General features: G+C 48.7%; 1 protein-coding gene across 1 annotated transcript in view; it reads right to left on the bottom strand.

Moving 5' to 3' along the window:
* The window catches only part of CD109 (CD109 molecule), a 559,535-nt gene that overhangs the window by 374,140 nt on the left and 167,005 nt on the right, over positions 1-18,390 (bottom strand). The gene's annotated exons all lie outside the window — the stretch shown is intronic.

Raw genomic sequence — 18,390 nt, 5'->3', positions numbered from 1 at the left:
TACAGGTGGACTACAGGATTCCTATATGACAGCACAATCTAATTTGGATAATAGGTAACTTTTCCCTACTTGGTAATAACTTTGGTTTACTGTATGTCCAATATACTGTATAAAAACTCTGGGGTAAATTTACTAAGGTGGGAGTTTTTTTAGAACTGGTGATGTTGCTCATAGCATCCAATCAGATTCTACTTAACATTTATCTAGCTGCTTCTAGAAAAATAATAGATAGAAACTGGTTGCTATGGGTAGCACCCCCAGTTCTAAAAAAAAAAAAAAAAACCAACTTAATAAATGTGCCCCGTTATATCAATATGTATTTAGCTATAGCAAAGAATGTCGTTAACTTTCAGAAATGAAAACATAGAATCCATGTCCATGTTTATGACTGACTATCTTATAGTGGAGATTGATGCCATGTGTGTCAAAATGGATTCAAATTAAACTTGTTGCAATCTTAAGAAGAAATAAGCATATACTTCATTAGGACACTAAGAATACCTGTCTGTCTAGAAACTAGGTGTAGATGTTTCCATGGTGTCTATATAGTCCCATGGCCATTATATAGGTCACTTTTATGGCAAGTATGCAAGCAATACCCATGGCCAGTAAACACTGCCACTCTGTATTTTTAATAGAATGCAGTGTTACCATAAAAATACCTAGTCAGTAGTCAGTGCAGTCCTTATAAAAAAAATCACATAATATTATACTATGCACCCTAGATTCGCTGAATGTGGTTGGGACCACAGCACAGGTACTGTACAACTCTTGAATTCATATATTAAGGGTTTGGACATTTAAATAAGAATTTACTTACCGATAATTCTATTTCTCGTAGTCCGTAGTGGATGCTGGGGACTCCGTCAGGACCATGGGGAATAGCGGGCTCCGCAGGAGACAGGGCACATCTAAAAAAGCTTTTAGGTCACATGGTGTGTACTGGCTCCTCCCCCTATGACCCTCCTCCAAGCCTCAGTTAGGTACTGTGCCCAGACGAGCGTACACAATAAGGAAGGATCTTGAATCCCGGGTAAGACTCATACCAGCCACACCAATCACACCGTACAACTTGTGATCTGAACCCAGTTAACAGTATGATAACAAAACGAAGTAGCCTCCGAAAAGATGGCTCACAACAATAGTAATAACCCGATTTTTGTAACAATAACTATGTACAAGCATTGCAGACAATCCGCACTTGGGATGGGCGCCCAGCATCCACTACGGACTACGAGAAATAGAATTATCGGTAAGTAAATTCTTATTTTCTCTAACGTCCTAGTGGATGCTGGGGACTCCGTCAGGACCATGGGGATTATACCAAAGCTCCCAAACGGGCGGGAGAGTGCGGATGACTCTGCAGCACCGAATGAGAGAACTCCAGGTCCTCCTTAGCCAGAGTATCAAAATTTGTAAAATTTTACAAACGTGTTCTCCCCTGACCACGTAGCTGCTCGGCAAAGTTGTAATGCCGAGACTCCTCGGGCAGCCGCCCAGGATGAGCCCACCTTCCTTGTGGAATGGGCATCTACATATTTCGTCTGTGGCAGGCCTGCCACAGAATGTGCAAGCTGAATTGTACTACAAATCCAGCGTGCAATAGACTGCTTAGAAGCATGAGCACCCAGCTTGTTGGGTGTATACAGTATAAACAGCAAGTCAGACTTTCTGACTCCAGCCGTCCTAACTATATATATATATATATATATATATATATATATATATATATATATATATATATATATATATATATATTTTTAGGGCCCTGACCACGTCTAGTAACTTGGAGTCCTCCAAGTCCCTAGTAGCCGCAGGCACCACAAGAGGTTGTTTCAGGTGAAAACGCTGACACCCCTTTATGAAGAAACTGGAGACGAGTCCCAGTTCTGTCCTGTTCAAATGGAAAATTTTAATATGGGCTTTTGTAAGACAAAGCCGCCCATTCTGACAATCGCCTGGCCGAGGCCAGGGCTAACAACATGGTCACTTCCCATGTGAGATATTTGTCAACAGCATGGTCACTTTCCATGTGAGATATTTCAAATCCACAGATTTGAGCGGTTCAAACCAATATGATTTTAAGAAATCCCAACACTATGTTGAGATCTCACGGTGCCCCTAGGGGCACAAAAAAGCTGTATATGCAATACATCCTTTACAATCTGAACTTCAGGAACTGAAGTCAATTCTTTCTGGAAGAAAATCTACAGGGCCGAAATTTAAATGTTACTGAACCCCAATTTGAGGTCCAAAACACTCCTGTTTTCAGGAAGTGTAGAAATCGACCTAGTTGAATTTCCGTCGTGGAGCCTTCCTGGCCTCACCCACGCAACATATTTTCACCACATGTGGTGATGACGTTGTGCGGTCACCTCCTTCCTGGCTTTGACCAGGGTAGGTATGACCTCTTATGGAATGCCTTTTCCCCTCAGGATCCGGCATTCAACCGCCATGCCGTCAAACGCAGCCGCGGTAAGTCTTGGAATAGACATGGTACTTGCTGAATCAAGTCCCTTCTTAGCTCCCCAGGCCCTTAGTCCTCTGTGAGCATTTCTTGAAGTTCCGGGTACCAAGTCCCTCTTGGCCAATCCGGAGCCACTAGTATAGTTCATACTCCTCTATGTCTTATAATTCTCAATACCCTGGTTATGAGAAACAGAGGAGGGAACACATACACAGACTGGTACACCCACGGTGTTACCAGAACATCCACAGCTATCGCCTGAAGGTCTCATGACCTGGCGGAATACCTGTCCCGTTTTTTGTTCGGGCGGGACGCCATCATGTCCACCTTTGGTCTTTGCCAACGGTCCACAATCATGTTGAAAAACTTCCCTATGAAGTTTCCACTCTCCCGGGTGGAGGTCATGCCTGCTGAGGAAGTCTGCTTCCCAGTCGTCCACTCCCGGAAAGAACACTGCTGACAGTGCTATCACATGATTTTCCGCCTAGCGAAAAATCCTTGCAGTTTTCACTGCCCTCCTGCTTCTTGTGCCGCCCTTCTGTTTACGTGGGCGACTGCCGTGATGTTATCCCACTGGATCAATACCGGCTGACCTTGAAGCAGAGGTCTAGCTAAGTTTAGAGCATTATAAAATTGCTCTAAGCTTATTTATGCGGAGAGAATTCTCCAGACTTAATCACACTTCCCTGGAAATTTTTTCCCTGTGTGACTGTTCCCCAGCCTCTCAGGCTGGCCTCCGTGGTCACCGGCATCCAATCCTGAATGCCGAATCTGCGGCCCTCTAGAAGATGAGCACTCTGTAATCACCACAGGAGAGACACCCTTTTCCTTGGATATAGGGTTATCCGCTGATGCATCTGAGGATGCGATCCGGACCATTTGTCCAGCAGATCCCACTGAAGAGTTCTTGCGGGAAATCTGCCGAATGGAATTGCTTCGTAATAAGCCACCATTTTTACCAGGACTCTTGTGCAATGATGCACTGACACTTTTCCTGGTTTTAGGAGGATCCCGATTAGCTCGGATAACTCCCTGGTTTTCTCCACTGGGAGAAACACGTTTTTCTGGACTGTGTCCAGAATCTTCCCTAGGAACAGTAGACGTGTCGTCGGAAAAAGCTGCGATTTTGGAATATTTAGAATCCACTCGTGCTGTCGTAGAACTACTTAAGATAGTGCTACTCCGACCTCCAACTGTTCTCTGGACCTTGCCCTTATCAGGAAAGCGTCCATGTTTCTTTTAAGAAAAATCATCATTCCGGCCATTACCTTGGTAAAGACCCGGGGCGCCGTGGACAATCCAAACGGCAGCGTCTGAACTGATAGTGACAGTTCTGTACCAGGAACCTGAAGTACCCTTGGTGAGAAGGGCAAATTTGGACCTGTAGGTAAACGTCCCTGATATCCAGTGACATCATATCGTCCCCTTCTTCCTGGTTCGCTATCACTGCTCCGAGTGACTCCATCTTGATTTGAACGCTTGTATGTAAGTGTTCAAATATTTCAGATCTCAGTACCACAATATAGTGTGGAATACTACCCCCTTCCTTGTTGTAAGAAGGGTACTTTGATTATCACCTGCTGGGATTACAGCCTGTGAATTGTGTGAGGGGGAGACGTCTCGAATTTCCAATGTACACCTGGGATATTACATGTAGGATCCCGGAGTTCCCTTGCGAGTGTTGCTGAAACTCTTGAGATGACCCCCTACCGCACCTGAGTCCGCTTGTACGGCCCCAGCGTTATGCTGCGGACTTGGCAGAAGCCGTGAGGAGCTTCTGTTCCTGGGAATGAGCTGCTTGCTGCAGTCTTCTTCCCTTTCCTCTCCCCCTGGGCAGATATAACTGGCCTTCGCCCGCCTGCCCGTATGGGGACGAAAGGACTGAGACTGAAAAGACTGTGTCCTTTTCTGCCAATATGTGACTCGGGGTAACAAAAGGTGGATTTTTCAGCTGTTGCCATGGCCACCAGGTCCAATGGACCGCCCCTTTATACGGCAATACTTCCATATGCCGTCTGGAATCTGCCTCACCTGACCACTGTCGTGTCTTCGTCTGGCAGATATGTACATCACATTTACTCTTGATGCCAGAATGCAAATATGCCTCTGCGCATCACACATATATAGAAATGCATCCTTAAAATGCTCTATAGACAATAAAATCCTGTCCCTGTCAAGGGTATCAAAATTTTCAGTCAGGAAATCCGACCAAGCCCCCTCAGCGCTGCACATCCAGGCTGAGGCGATTGCTGGTCGTAGTATAACACCAGTATGTGTGTATATACTGATATTTTCCAGCTTCCTATCAGCTGGCTCCTTGAGGGCGGCCGTATCTGGAAACGGTAACGCCATGTTTTTTATAAGCGTGTGAGCGCCTTGTCCACCCTAAGGTGTGTTTTCCAACTCGCCCTTACTACTGGCGGGAAAAAGGGTATACCGCCCATAACTTTCTGTCGGAGGAACCCCACGTATCATCACACACTTCATTTAATTTATCTGATTCAGGCAAAACTACAAGTAGTTTATTCCCACCCTACAAAAGACCCTTATTTGTGGTACTTGTGGTATCAGAAATACGTAACACCTCCTTCATTGCCCTTAACATGTAACTTGTGGCCCTAAAGGAAAAATACGTTTGTTTCTTCACCGTCGACACTGGGGTCAGTGTCCGTGTCAGTGTCTGTCGACCGACTGAGGTAAATGGGCGTTTTTACAAGCCCCTGACGGTGTCTGAGACGCCTGGACCGATACTAATTTGTCCGCCGGCTGTCTCATGTCGTCAACCGGCTTGCAGCGTGTTGACATTATCACGTAATTCCATAAGTAAGCCATCCATTCTGGTGTCGACTCCCTAGAGAGTGACATCACCATTACAGGCAATTTTCTCCGTCTCCTCACCAACATTTTCCTCATACATGTCGACACACACGTACCGACCTACAGCACACACATACAGGGAATGCTCTGATAGAGGACAGGACCCACTAGCCCTTTGGGGAGACAGAGGGAGAGTTTGCCAGCACACACCAAAAGCGCCATAATGTATATAACAACCCTAGAAGGTGTTGTTTCTATATATGGGCTCTTAATATATAATTATATCGCCAATTTATGCCCCCCTTCTCTTTAACCCTGTTTCTGTAGTGCAGGGGAGAGTGGGAGCCTTCCTCACCAGCGGAGCTGGTCAGGAAAATGGCGCTGAGTGCTGAGGAGAATAAGCTCCGCCCCTTTCACGGCGGGCTTTTCTCCCGGTTATTAGGAAAACTGGCCTGGGTTAAATACATACATATAGCCTTAATGGCTATATGTGATGTATTTATTTGCCTCTAAGGTAATCTATATTGCTGCCCAGGGCGCCCCCAGCAGCGCCCTGCACCCTCCGTGACCGAGATCAGTGAGCCGTGTAGCAACAATGGCGCACAGCTGCAGTGCTGTGCGCTACCTTCATGAAGACTGAGGAGTCTTCTGCCGCCTGTTTCCGGACCTCCGTTCTGCCGTTCTTCAGCGTCTGTAAGGGGGATCGGCGGCGCGGCTCCGGGACGAACCCCAGGCTGACCTGTGTTCCGACTCCCTCTGGAGCTCAGTGTCCAGTAGCCTAAGACTTCAATCCTCCTGCACGCAGGTGAGTTGCAAGTCTCTCCCCTAAGTCCCTCGTTGCAGTGATCCTGTCGCCAGCAGGAATCACTGATTAGAAACCTAAAAAAAAACTTTTCTAAACAGCTCTTTAAGAGAGCCACCTAGATTGCACCCTCTCGGACGGGCACAAAAACCTAACTGAGGCTTGGAGGAGGGTCATAGGGGGAGGAGCCAGTACACACCATGTGACCTAAAAGCTTTTTTAGATGTGCCCTGTCTCCTGCGGAGCCCGCTATTCCCCATGGTCCTGACGGAGTCCCCAGCATCCACTAGGACGTTAGAGAAATTTAAGGAGAAGTTCTATCATATACACACGAATTGCAGGCAGAAAAGAGTGGTAGTATGTTGTACAATACAGTATACAGAAACTATGTAGACTCTGTGGGGTCTATTTAACAAGCCTTGGATGGAGATAAAGTAGAAGGAGATAAAGTCCCAGCCAATCAGCTCCAAACTGCCATGTCACAGGCTGTGTTTGAAAAAATAGGATTTTAATACCTACCGATAAATCCTTTTCTCTTAGTCCGTAGAGGATGCTGGTGATGCTTCAAGAACCATGGGGTATAGACGGGATCCGCAGGAGACATGGGCACCTCAAGACTTTAAAAGGGGTGTGAACTGGCTCCTCCCTCTATGCCCCTCCTCCAGACCCCAGTTATAGGAACTGTGCCCAGGGCGACGGACATTTCGAGGAAAAGGATTTATTTAATTATTTTAAAACTAAGGTGAGATACATACCAGCTCACACCTCAAACACGCCGTACAACATGGCATTCAACAACAACGCATGCAACGGCATGACCAACATCAGTCACAGACTGACTTAACTTAACTCACATGAGTGTAACCATAACCAAACTGCAGATACAGCCTGCACTGGGACGGGCGCCCAGCATCCTCTACGAACTAAGAAAAAAGGATTTACCGGTAGGTGTTAAAATCCTATTTTCTCATACGTCCTAGAGGATGCTGGGGATGCTTCAAGAACCATGGGGTTTATACCAAAGCTCTAGAACGGGCGGGAGAGTGCAGATGACTCTGCAGCACCGATTGACCACACAAGAGGTCCTCCTCAGCCAGGGTATCAAACTTGTACAACTTCGCAAAGGTGTTTGATCCCGACCAAGTAGCAGCTCAGCAAAGCCGTAATGCCGAGACCCGTCGGGCAGCCGCCCAGGATGAGCCCACCTTACTGATAGAATTGGCCTTCACCGATTTCGGTAACGGCAATCCTGCCGTAGAATGAGCCTGCTGAATCATATTACAGATCCAGCGCGCAAAAGTCTGCTTGGAAGCAGGAGGCCCAATCTTGTTGGGAGCCCACAGGAACAACAGAGCCTCTGTTTTCCTAATCTGAGCCGTTCTGGCGACATAGATTTTCAAAGCTCTGACCACATCGAGAGACTTCGATTCTGCCAAGGCGTCAGTAGCCACTGGCACCACAATAGGCTGGTTCACGTGAAATGATCAAACCACTTTTGGCAGAAATTGCTGACGAGTTCTCAACTCTGCTCTATCAGCATGGAAGATTAAATAGGGGCTTTTGTGAGACAAAGCCGCCAATTCAGATACCCGCCTTGCGGATGCTAAGGCCAACAACAGGACTACTTCCCAAGTAAGGAATTTTAACTCAACCTTACGTAAAGGTTCAAACCAATGAGACTGCAGGAACTGCAATACCACATTAAGATCCCACGGTGCCGGTGCCACAGGGGGCACAAATGGAGGTTGGATGTGTAGCACGTCTTTCACGAAGGTCTGAACTTCTGGAAGGGAGGCCAATTCTTTCTGAAAGAAGATTGATAAGGCCGAAATTTGTACTTTAATGGAGCCCAACTTTAGGCCCGCATCCACATTTGCTTGCAAAAAATGGAGCAAACGTCCCAGCTGAAAATCCTCCGTAGGAGCCTTCTTGGATTCACATCAAGATACATATTTCCTCCAAATACGGTGGTAATGCTTTGCCGTTACTTCTTTTCTAGCCTGAAGAATTGTGGGAATGACTTCACTGGGAATACCCTTCCGGGCTAGGATTTGGCGTTCAACCGCCAACGCAGCCGCGGTAAGTCTTGAAACACGCACGGTCCTTGTTGTAACAGGTCCTCCCATAGAGGAAGAAGCCAGGGATCTTCTATGCGCAACTCCTGAAGATCTGGATACCCTCTTTGGCCAGTCTGGAACAATGAGTATCGCCTGAACCCTTGTTCTTCTTATAATCTTTATCACCTTTGGAATGAGTGGAAGTGGAGGGAACACATAGACCGACGGAAACACCCACGGTGTCACTAGGGCGCCCACCGCTATTGCTTGAGGGTCCCTCGACCTGGAACAATATCTCGGAAGCTTCTTGTTGAGGCGAGACGCCATCATGTCTATTTGAGGAATTCCCCAACAACTTGTCACTTCTGCAAAGACCTCTTGATGAAGACCCCACTCTCCTGGATGGAAATCGTGTCTGCTGAGGAAGTCTGCTTCCCAACTGTCCACTCCTGGAATGAAGACTGCTGACAGAGCGCTTGCATATCTCTCCGCCCAGCTAAGAACTTTCGTGGCCTCCGCCATCGCCGCTCTGCTCTTTGTTCCGCCCTGGCGGTTTATGTATGCCACTGCTGTCATGTTGTCTGACTGAATCAAGACGGGCAGACCGCGAAGAAGATGTTCCGCTGGCAGAATGCCATTGTAAATGGCCCTTAATTCCAGAATGTTTATGTGCAGACAAGCTTCCTGGCTTGACCATTTTCCCTGAAAATTTCTCCCCTGTGTGACTGCTCCCCAGCCTCGGAGACTTGCATCTCTGGTCACCAGGATCCAATCCTAAATACCGAACCTGCATCCCTCCAGGAGGTGAGAACCGTGCAGCCACCACAGAAGGGAGATTCTGGTCCTGGAAGATAGGATTATTTTCTGGTGCATGTCCAGGTGAGACCCTGACCACTTGTCCAACCGGTCCCACTGAAACACTCTGGCATGGAACCTGCCAAACTGGGTGGCCTCGTAGGCCGCCACCATCTTACCCAGCAACCGAGTGCATTGAAGAATCGACACTCTTGCCGGTTTCAGAATCTGTTTCACCATGTTCTGTATTTCCAGAGCTTTTTCCTCTGGAAGAAAAACTCTTTGTAATTCTGTATCCAGAATCATACCCAGGAACGACAGCCGTGTTGTCGGAACCAGCTGTGATTTTGGCAAGTTTAGGAGCCAACCATGTTGTTGCAGAATCGTCAGTGAGAGCGCAACGTTTTTCAGCAATTGCTCCTTGGATCTCGCCTTTATGAGGAGATCGTCCAAGTACGGGATAATTGTGACACCCTGCTTGCGCAGGAGAACCATAATTTCCGCCATAACCTTGGTGAAAATTCTCGGAGCCGTGGACAGACCAAACGGCAACGTCTGAAATTGGTAATGACAATCCTGAACAGCAAACCTCAGGTAAGCCTGATGTGTATGTGTAAGTAAGCATCCTTTATGTCGACCGACACCATAAAATCCTCCTCCTCCAGACTGGAGATCACTACTCGGAGAGATTCCATCTTGAATTTGAATTTTTTTAGATAGAAATTGAGGGATTTTATATTCAGAATCGGTCTGACAGAGCCATCTGGTTTTGGGACCACGAACAGGCTCGAATAAAAGCCTTCCCCCTGTTGTGCCGGGGGTACCGTGACAATGACTTGATGTTGACACAGCTTTAGTATTGCAGCGCATACTACCTCCCTTTCTGGAAGAGAAGCTGGCAAGGCCGATTTGAAAAATCGGTGAGGGGGCACGTCTTGAAACTCTAATTTGTACCCTTGGGTTACTATTTCTAATATCCAAGGATCCAGGGCCGAGTGAACCCAGACCTGACTGAAGAGTTTGAGACGTGCCCCCACTGATGCGGACTCTCGCAGAGGAGCCTGCGGTGGATTTGGTAGAAGCCGGAGAGGACTTCTGTTCCTGGGAACTTGCCACAGTCTGTGACCTTTTTCCCCTTCCTCTTGTAGCAAGGAAGGAAGACCCTCGTCCTTTTTTGAATTTATTGGGCCGAAAGGACTGCATCTGATAGTGGGGCGTTTTCTTTTGTTGTGCAGGAACATAAGGTAAAAATGATGACTTACCCACGGTAGCCGTAGATACCAGGTCAGTGAGGCCGTCACCAAACAAGACACTACCGTTAAACGGTAGAGACTCCATGGTCTTCTTAGAGTCAGCATCAGCATTCCATTGATGAATCCACAATGCCCTCCTAGCCGAGACTGCCATGGCATTGGCCCTTGATCCCAAAAGGCCAATATCCCTTGCAGCTTCTTTTAAATATGCTGCAGCGTCCCTGATATGACCCAGAGTCAAAAGCACGCTATCCCTGTCCAGGGTATCTATTTCAGATGACAAGTTATCTGCCCACTTTTCAATAGCGCTACTCACCCATGCCGAAGCAACGGCAGGCCTGAGTAGCGAACCTGTAGTGACATAAATGGATTTTAGTGTATTTTCCTGCTTACGATCCGCAGGATCCTTTAGGGCTGCCGTGTCAGGAGACGGAAGCGCTACCTTTTTGGACAGACGGGAGAGAGCTTTGTCCACCGTGGGGGTTGACTACCACTTTTCCCTGTCCCCAGAGGGGAACGGATATGCCACCGGAATTCTTTTGGGAACCTGTACCTTCTTGTCAGGATTTTCCCAAGCCTTTTCAAAAAAAGCGTTCAGTTCATGGGAGGGAGGAAACGTTACCTCAGGTTTCTTTCCTTTAAACATATAGACCCTTGTATCAGGAACAGCAGGGTCCTCCGTGATATGTAATACGTCTATTATCGCCACAATCATGTACCGAATGCTCTTAGCCAGTTTAGGATTCAATCTGGCATCACTATAGTCGACACTGGAATCAGAGTCCGTGTCGGTATCTGTATCTGCTATCTGGGTAAATGCACGTTTCTGTGACCCCGAAGGGGTCTGAGTTTGTGACAATGAATCCTCCATGGATTTTCTCCATGTCTGGTTCCTAGACTCAGATTTATCTAATCTCTTAGTCAACCGAGCCACATTTGCATTCAAAACACTCAACATATTTACCCAATCAGCCGTCGGCGGTGCCGACACAGTCACTCCCACAGCCTTTTCTGTCCCCACTCCAGCCTCCTCCTGGGAAGAGCACTCAGCCTCAGACATGTTGACACACGTACTGACACCCACAACCACACTGGGGCTATAGGGGACAGACCCACAGCAAAGCCTGTTAGAGAAACACAGAGGGAGTTCTGCCAGCTCACAACTCAGCGCCTATCCCGATACTGAAGCGTGTAATATACGGGTGGTAGTCATGTGACCGCCGGTCGGCTGACCGACAGTCACATGACCTCCTCCGTGAACCCGACGGCTCACTGTCCCGATGGTCGGCATGCCGACCAACAGGGACTATTTCCACTCGTGGGTGTCCACGACACCCATAGAGTGGGAATAGAACCCGTGGCGACCGCAGGTCGCCACCGAGCCCGCAGCGTGGCGAGCGCAGCGAGCCCGCAAGGGGCTTGCTGCACTCGCCCCTCCCCGCCGGGATCCCAGCGTCGGTATGCTGCCGGGATCCCGGCGCCGGTCACCCGTACTACACCCGTAATATACAGCCCAGACCTGTTAGCGCTTTTATATTTAATAAAATAGCACCAAATCCCTTGTGCACCCCCCCCCCCCCCCCCTGCCCCCGTTCTGCACCGTTACTTGTACATTAGTGTGGGAGGCCAGGCTCAGCGTTTCTGCAGCTGTGAAGAGAAAATGGCGCTGGTCAGAGCTGTGAGGGCTAAGCCACGCCCCCTTAATGGCGCGCTTCAGTCCCGCTTAATTTTATATATTTATACTGTAGGGGGTCTGTATTTAGTGCCCAGGCACTGTATACTCTTGTGCCAGTAGCAAATGAGGCTTTATGCTGCCCAGGGCGCCCCCCCCTGCGCCCTGCTCCTGCAGTGCCGTTTTGAATGTGGAAGCATGGCGCGCAGCGCGGCCGCTGTACGGTACCTCACAAGCAGTCTTTTGCCGTCACTGAAGTCTTCTGATCTTCTTCTACTCACCCGGCTTCTGACTTCTGGCTCTGCAAGGGGGTTGACGGCGCGGCTCCGGGAACGAGCATCTAGGCGTACCTAGCGATCAGACCCTCTGGAGCTAATGGTGTCCAGTAGCCTAAGAAGCAGAGCCCTGAAACTCACAGAGGTAGGTCTGCTTCTCTCCCCTCAGTCCCACGATGCAGGGAGCCTGTTGCCAGCAGGTCTCCCTGAAAATAATAAACCTAACAAAAAGTATTTTTTTCTGAGAAACTCTGGAGAGCTCCTCAGTGTGCATCCAGTCTCACTGGGCACAGAATCTAACTGGGGTCTGGAGGAGGGGTGTGGAGGGAGGAGCCAGTTCACACCCCTTTTAAAGTCTTGAGGTTCCCATGTCACCTGTGGATCCCGTCTATACCCCATGGTTCTTGAAGCATCCACAGCATCCTCTAGGATGTATGAGAAATGACAGGAGCTGGTTGGCTGGTACTCTATCTCCGTCCACTTTACCTCCATCCAAGGCTTAGTAAATAGACCCTAAATGGTATTGCTCTAGTAATACCATCCTTGTTGTTTAGTCAGCATACAGATAAGGACTCAGTCACACATTAATATACAAGTGTTGTATATCAAATTAATCTTTGCAGTCTTGTAAAGCATTTTTGTTGCATTGCATTACAACTAAGACAGACAATGCACAGCGCAAGACATGTCGCACAGGACCTGGTGTGCCGATAAGGGAGTGTGTATCTATACGCAATGCAGCCTGAGGACTTTTTGAAGGGCCTAGTAGTAAAGGATACAGAGAGAAACATATATCGGAAGACCTATATGCAATAATGGGACGCAGTTAGAAAACCGGCGGCACTATCCTGACACCGAACGGGATGCCGGCGTCAAAATATCGACAGCCAGCATCCCGAACGTCCTGACAGTGGGATGCGTTGGCGTCCTGCTGTGTGTGTGTGTGGGGGAAGGGGGGGGGAAGGTTTAGGCTACAGAAGGGGGGTTAGGGATAGGATGCAGCGCCGCAAAGGTTAGGGTTAGACACCGGGGAGGGTTAGACATATAGAAAATAAGATTGTAAACCTACCGGTAAATCTTTTTCTCCTAGTCCGTAGAGGATGCTGGGGACTCCGTAAGGACCATGGGGAATAGACGGGCTCCGCAGGAGACATGGGCACTAAAAAGAACTTTAGATATGGGTGTGCACTGGCTCCTCCCTCTATGCCCCTCCTCCAGACCTCAGTTAGAGAAACTGTGCCCAGAGAAGACGGACAGTACGAGGAAAGGATTTTTGTAATCTAAGGGCAAGATTCAAACCAGCCCACACCATCCACACCGTATAACATGGAATATACGAACCAGTTAACAGCATGAAACAAAACAGTATCAGTCTGAGACTGATCAAACTGTAACATAACCCTTAAGGAAGCAAAAACTATATACAAGTCTTGCAGACGTAGTCCGCACTGGGACGGGCGCCCAGCATCCTCTACGGACTAGGAGAAAAAGATTTACCGGTAGGTTTAAAATCTTATTTTCTCTTACGTCCTAGAGGATGCTGGGGACTCCGTAAGGACCATGGGGATTATACCAAAGCTCCAAAATGGGCGGGAGAGTGCGGATGACTCTGCAGCACCGATTGAGCAAACATGAGGTCCTCATCAGCTAGAGTATCAAACTTGTAGAACTTCGCAAAGGTGTTTGAACCCGACCAAGTAGCAGCTCGGCACAGCTGTAATGCCGAGACACCTCGGGCAGCCGCCCAAGAAGAGACCACCTTCCTAGTGGAATGGGTCTTTACAGAATTTGGTAACGGCAATCCAGCCGTAGAATGACGCTGCTGAATCGTGTTACAAATCCAGCGAGCAATAGTCTGTTTCGAAGCAGGAGCGCCAACCTTGTTGGATGCATACAGGACAAACAGTGCCTCTGTTTTCCTAACCCGAGCCGTTGTGGCCACATAAATTTTAAATGCCCTGACCACATCAAGGGACTCAGAATCCTCCAAGTCCCGTGTAGACACAGGCACCACAATAGGTTGGTTCATATGAAAAGAAGAAACCACCTTGTACAAAAATTGAGGACGAGTCCGCAACTCCGCCCTATCCACATGGAAAATCAGATAGGGGCTTTTGTGAGATAAAGCCGCCAACTCCGACACTCGCCTTGCCGACGCCAAGGCCAACAACATGACCACTTTCCAAGTGAGATATTTTAATTCCACCGTTTTAAGCGGTTCAAACCAGTGAGACTTGAGGAACCGCAACACCACGTTAAGGTCCCAGGGTGCCACTGGAGGTACAAAAGGAGGCTGGATATGCATCACTCCCTTCACAAAAGTCTGAACTTCTGGGAGAGAAGCCAATTCCTTCTGAAAGAAAATGGATAGGGCCAAAATCTGAACCTTAACGGAGCCTAATTTTAGGCCCAAATTCACTCCCGTCTGTAGGAAGTGAAGGAAACGGCCTAGATGGAATTCTTCCGGAGGAGCATTCCTGGACTCACACCAAGATACATACTTTCGCCATATACGGTGATAATGTTTTGCTGTCACGTCCTTCCTAGCCTTTATCAGAGTAGGAATGACCTCATCCGGAATGTCCTTTTCCGCTAGGATCCGGCGTTCAACCGCCATGCCGTCAAACGCAGCCGTGGTAAGTCTTGGAACAGACAGGGTCCCTGTTGTAACAGGTCCTCTCTGAGAGGAAGAGGCCACGGATCTTCTGTGAGCATTTCCTGCAGATCCGGATACCTAGCCCTTCGCGGCCAATCTGGAACAATGAGAATTGTCTGTACTCCTCTTCGTCTTATGATTCTTAATATCTTTGAGATGAGCGGAAGAGGAGGGAACACATAGACCGACTGAAACACCCATGGTGTCACCAGGGCGTCCACCGCCACTGCCTGAGGGTCCCTTGACCTGGCGCAATACTTCGGTAGTTTCTTGTTGAGGCGTGACGCCATCATGTCTATCTGAGGCAGTCCCCACTGACTTGCAATCTCTGCGAAGACTTCCTGATGAAGTCCCCACTCCCCTGGATGTAGATCGTGTCTGCTGAGGAAGTCTGCTTCCCAGTTGTCCACTCCCGGAATGAAGACTGCTGTCAGAGCGCTTACATGATTTTCCGCCCAGCGAAGAATCCTGGTGGCTTCTGCCATTGCCACTCTGCTCTTTGTTCCGTCTTGGCGGTTTACATGCGCCACTGCGGTGATGTTGTCTGACTGAATCAGAACCGGTAGGTGGTGAAGCAAATTCTCCGCTTGACGAAGGGCGTTGTATATTGCCCTCAACTCCAGTACGTTGATGTGAAGGCAAGCCTCCTGGCTTGACCAGAGACCTTGGAAGTTTTTTCCCTGTGTGACTGCTCCCCAACCACGGAGGCTCGCGTCCGTGGTTACCAGAACCCAGTCCTGAATGCCGAACCTGCGACCCTCCAGAAGGTGAGCACTCTGCAGCCACCACAGGAGAGATACCCTGGCCCTGGGGGACAGGGTGATCATCTGATGAATCTGTAGATGTGACCCGGACCACTTGTCCAGAAGGTCCCATTGAAAAGGTCTCGCATGGAACCTGCCGAATGAAATGGCCTCGTAAGACGCCACCATCTTTCCCAGAACTCGAGTGCAGTGATGCACCGATACCCTTTTTGGCTTCAATAGGTCCCTGACCAAATTCTTGAGTTCCTGGGCCTTTTCCATCGGAAGATAAACCCTCTTCTGGTCTGTATCCAGGATCATGCCTAAGAAAGACAAACGAGTCGTTGGAACCAACTGTGACTTCGGGATATTGAGAATCCAGCCGTGCTGTTGCAACACCATCAGGGAGAGTGATACGCTGTTCAACAACTGTTCTCTCGATCTCGCTTTTATTAGGAGATTGTCCAAGTACGGGATAATTGTGACACCCTGCTTGCGCAGGAGCACCATCATTTCCGGAGATTGTCCAAGTACGGGATAATTGTGACACCCTGCTTGCGCAGGAGCACCATCATTTCCGCCATTACCTTGGTGAAAATCCTCGGGGCTGTGGAAAGCCCAAACGGCAACATCTGAAATTGGTAATGACAATCCTGTACAGCAAATCTCAGGAACGCCTGATTAGGCGGATATATGGGGACATGAAGGTACGCATCCTTTATGTCCAGGGACACCATATAATCCCCCCTTCCAGGCTGGCGATGACCGCTCTGAGCGATTCCATCTTGAACTTGAACCTTTTTAAGTATAGGTTTAAGGATTTTAAATTCAAAATGGGTCTGACCGAACCGTCCGGTTTCGGGACTACAAACAGGGTTGAGTAATACCCCATCCCCTGTTGAAGCAGGGGGACTTTGATCACCACTTGTTGAAGACACAGTTTTAAATGCAATTCAGAAATTATCTCCCTCTCTGGGGGAGAAGCCGGTAGGGCCGATTTGAAAAACCGGCGAGGAGGTACCTCTTCGAATTCCAGCTTGTAACCCCGAGAAACAATTTCTATTGCCCAGGGGTCCACCTGTGAGTGAACCCAGACGTGGCTGAAAAGTCGAAGATGTGCCCCCACTAGGGCGGACTCCCTCAGCGGAGCCCCAGCGTCATGCGGTGGATTTTGTAGAGGCCGGGGAGGACTTCTGCTCCTGGGAACTAGCTGTGGTTGGCAGCTTTTTCCCCTTGCCCTTACCTCTGGCAAGAAAGGAAGATCCCCGCACTCTCTTGGTTTTATGCGACCGAAAGGACTGCATCTGATGTGGTGTTTTCTTAGGCTGTGAGGAAACATAAGGCAAAAAAGTTGATTTACCTGCCGTAGCTGTGGAAACTAGGTCCGGGAGACCTTCCCCAAACAATTCCTCACCCTTGTAAGGTAAAACCTCCATATGCCTCTTCGAGTCGGCATCACCCGTCCATTGTCGGGTCCATAGGGCTCGTCTAGCAGAAATCGCCATAGCGTTGGCTCTGGAACCCAGTAAGCCAACGTCTCTCTGAGCATCTCTCATATATAAGACAGCATCTTTAATATGACCCAGGGTCCAAAAAATGGTTTCCTTATCCAGCGTATCTAAATCAGCAGATAAGGTATCTGTCCACGCTGCTACAGCGCTACAAACCCAAGCCGATGCTATCGCCGGTCTGAGTAAGGTACCAGTATGTGTGTAAATAGAGTTCAAGGTAGTCTCCTGCCTGCGATCAGCAGGATCATTGAGGGTTGCCGTATCTTGAGATGGCAGCGCTACCTTTTTGGATAAGCGCGTCAACGCTTTGTCCACCCTTGGTGAGGATTCCCACCGTATCCTGTCCTTAGTCGGGAAAGGATACGCCATAAGAATCCTTTTTGGGAATCTGCAGTTTTTTGTCTGGAGATTCCCAAGCCTTTTCAAATAATTCGATCAGCTCATGAGATGGGGGAAAGGTTACCTCAGGTTTCTTTTCCTTATACATGCGCACCCTCGTGTCAGGGACAGAGGGTTCATCCGTGATATGCGACACCTCCTTTATTGCAATAATCATATAATGAATACTTTTAGCCAACTTTGGCTGCAACTTTGCATCATCGTAGTCGACACTGGAGTCAGAATCCGTGTCGGTATCAGTGTCTACTATAGTGGGTGCTTTTGAGACCCCGAAGGCCCCTGCGACATAGTGAAAGGCAGGGCTAGACTCCCTGTACATTCCCTGGACTCAGCTTTGTCCAACCTTTTGTGCAATAAATTTACATTTGCATTTAAAACATTCCACATATCCAACCAGTCAGGTGTCTGCGTTGCCGACGGAGACACCACACTCATTTGCTCCACCCCCTCCCTAGAAGAGCCTTCCGCTTCAGACATGCCGACACACGCGTACACCCCACACACTCAGGGAATTCTCTAACTGGAGACAGTTCCCCCACAAGGCCCTTTGGAGAGACAGAGAGAGAGTATGCCAGCTCACACCCAGCGCCAATGACCCTGGACAAAAATATACCCAGATAGATTTATATGAAATAAAAGCGCTATCACTGCGCCAAATTATGTGCCCCCCCCCCCTTCTTTAAAACCCTCTGTCACCGTGTTCAGCAGGGGAGAGTCCGGGGAGCCAGCTTCTCAGCGGTGTGCTATGGAGAAAACGGCGCTGGTGAGTGCTGAGGATCAAGCTCCGCCCCCTCAGCGGCGGGCTTCGGTCCCGCTTGATTTCGTTTAAAAACTGGCGGGGGATCTCAAATATACAGTGCAGAGCTATATATGTACTGTTTGTGCCAGACCAGAGGTTTAAATTGCTGCCCAGGGCACCCCCCCCTGCGCCCTGCACCCTTAC

Source organism: Pseudophryne corroboree, chromosome 4, assembly GCF_028390025.1.
Source record: "Pseudophryne corroboree isolate aPseCor3 chromosome 4, aPseCor3.hap2, whole genome shotgun sequence".
NCBI classification, from domain to species: Eukaryota; Metazoa; Chordata; class Amphibia; order Anura; family Myobatrachidae; genus Pseudophryne; species Pseudophryne corroboree.
This window is presented reverse-complemented; position numbering and strand designations above follow the sequence as displayed.